The sequence below is a fragment of the Ornithorhynchus anatinus genome, chromosome 1 (genome assembly GCF_004115215.2).
Source record: "Ornithorhynchus anatinus isolate Pmale09 chromosome 1, mOrnAna1.pri.v4, whole genome shotgun sequence".
Classification (NCBI taxonomy): Eukaryota; Metazoa; Chordata; class Mammalia; order Monotremata; family Ornithorhynchidae; genus Ornithorhynchus; species Ornithorhynchus anatinus.
Genome location: NC_041728.1, coordinates 129,381,382 through 129,384,369, shown reverse-complemented (window position 1 = coordinate 129,384,369; position 2,988 = coordinate 129,381,382).

The window sequence follows — 2,988 nt, the reverse complement described above, 5'->3', positions numbered from 1 at the left end:
ATGGAATAAAAGTGCTTTGTTTTCCTATAATCTGCATTTGGCATTCTTCCCCCTCTGGGGGGGATGTAGGGGAGTGACCGTGTGAGTGTGTGTGCAAGAGAGGAGAAGAAAAGAAGCAAATGAATTCAGAAGCTCTCATCTAGGGACTTCTCCTGGCCCAGGTATGAGGCTTTGGTTTTAAAACCAAAATCGAGCAGCAGCGTGGCTCAGTGGAAAGAGCACGGGCTTTGGAGTCAGAGGTCATGGGTTCGAATCCAGGCTCGGCCACTTGTCAGCTGTGTGACTTTGGGCAAGTCACTTAACTTCTCGGTGCCTCAGTTACGTCATCCGTAAAATGGGGATTAAGACTGTGAGCCCCATGTGGGACAACCTGATTCCCCCGTGTCTCCCCCAGTGCTTAGAACTGTGCTCGGCACATAGTAAGCGCTTAACAAATACCAACATTATTATTATTAAAAATATTTCTTTCTCTGGCTCAACACCCTAGGTTGCCCCCACTCGTGGTGGAATTTATGAAGTTTGGACTGTGCCCTATTATTCCCAAATTGGGGATAGGGACTACATCTCCTCACCCCTCAAGGCTCCCTCCTGCACCTGCCCTCACTCCCGCCACTCTTGGCATGTCCCTTTTCCATGCCACACTTTCCCCTCCCCACCTTCCTCCTCTATTCGGTCGGAAGAGCCTACGACCCGCAGTTCACAGAGCTCACAGGTGTCCCCAAAGAATGCACTGTGGAAACTCATCCATCACAAGCACACGCTAAGCACACTCAAGCTCGAAACCATGAACACCTGTCCACAGCCAACATAAACACCGGAACACTTTTTCTCCTCTTCAGCTCAGCACTGGCCCCTAAGCCTTCTCTCATCTAGCAAGAATCCAGGGAGGAGCAAAAAGCCCTTTAACTCCAGTGTTCAAGGGAGAGAAAGCTATGGAACCTCTCCCCTGCAGGACTGGTGGTGTGAGTGTCCCGACCAGGTCACCCAGCAGACCAGTCGTGGAGCTGGGATGAGAACCCAGGTCCTTCTGAAGCCCATCCTGCTATTTCCCGCCGGTCCCCGGGTGACACGGCACCGAGTCCCTCCCCTCGGGGCCCATTTCTTCGCATCCCCGACTGGCCTATCACCTGCCGTGCCGCCACCCCCCCCCCCTTTGCGGTTGTCTTCGTTATCCCTCATTCTAATAATAATGTTGGTATTTTTTAAGAGCTTACTACGTGCACAGCACTCAGTGGAAAGAGCCCGGGCTTGGGAGTCAGAGGTTATGGGTTTGAATCCCCGCTCTGCCACTTGTCAGCTGTGTGACTGTGGGCAAGTCACTTAACTTCTCAGTGCCTCAGTGACCTCATCTGTAAAATGGGGATTAACTGTGAGCCTCACGTGGGACAACCTGATTACCCTGTGTCTACCCCAGCGCTTAGAAGAGTGCTCTGCACATAGTAAGCGCTTAACAAATACCAACATTATTATTATTATTATTTTGGGGTATAAGGGTGGGGGTCATGAGTCTCCCTGTGGTGCCTTCTGGACCAGAGACAGAAGGCTAAAATGATTGATGGGGAGAAAGATGCTGCTTCCGGATGAGGATAGTGGGCTAGCGTTGCAGGGGAAGACAAGTCTGGGTGCGGTGGAGTATCCTCAGCAAATACGGAGAAAGGAACCACGGTTACGGGGCAGGACTCACACACGCATGCCAGCTCTTCGCCCGATTCCTAGCTTGGAGCCGCCAGCAGTGTCCACGATTCCTGCCAGGTGCCACTGAGGTAGGTCCTTAGAGCAATAGACTTCAGCGACCAGAGCCCTGGTGAGCTCATGACTTGGAATGGGTAGGGAAGCAGTGTGGCTCAGTGGAAAGAGCCTGGGCTTCGGAGTCAGAGGTCATGGGTTCGACTCCCGGCTCTGCACTTCACTTCACTGTGCCTCAGTTACTTCATCTGTAAAATGGGGATTAACTGTGAGCCTCACGTGGGACGACCTGATTACCCTGTATCCACCCCAGCGCTTAGAACAGTGCTCCGCACATAGTAAGCGCTTAGCAAACACCAACATTATTATTAGACGGTAAATTCTTTATGAGCAGGGAACGTGTCTGTGAATTTTGTCGTATTGTACTCTTCTAAGTGCTTAGTACAGTACACGGCAGGCAGCTGCCATGCACCTGGTCTCTGAAAAGTCTCGGGAGACGAATCCTATATTAGGTGTGTTGGGTATGTGGGAGAGGGGAAGGAGAGAGACGGTTCTGACAAGTGTGGGTGACGTAAAAAAATTAGGTGTGATGGGAATAAGGGAGTCTTAATTTCTTAAAAAGAGTATCTTTAATTAAGAAGCAGTATGGCCTAGTGGCAAGAGAACAGGCCTAGGAGCCAAAAGACTTGGGTTCTAATCCCTGCTCCGCCACTTGTCTGCCGTGTGACCTTGGGCAAGTTACTTCACTTCTCTATGCCTCAAAGACCTCATTTGTAAAATGGGGATTAAGATTGTGAGTCCCATGCCGGACGGGGACTATGTCTGACCTGATTTGCTTGTATCCATCCCAGTGGTTAGTACAGTGTCTGCCGCATAGTAAGTGCTTAACAAATACCATAATTATTATTATTAATAATTTCATGTAGCTTCCTTCCACCCCCAACCCTTCCCTGATCCCCTTGTACTCTTCCACTCATTTTTTTTTTTTATCGGATGGTATTTGTTAAGCACTCTGTGCCCGGCCCTCTAGTAAATACTGGGGTAGATACAAGACATTCAGGTTGGACACAGCCCTTATCCCACACCGGGATTACAGCCTTAATTCCCATTTTACAGAAGAGGAAACTGAGGCATAGGTAAGTGATTTTTCCCAAGGTCACACAGCAGACATATGGTGGGAGCTGGGATTAGAACCCAAGTCTTTAGGCTCCTAGGCCTGTGCTCTTGCCACTAGGCCATACTGCTTCTTATAATAATAATAATAATAATGGTATTAAAGCACTTACTATGTGCAAAGCTCCT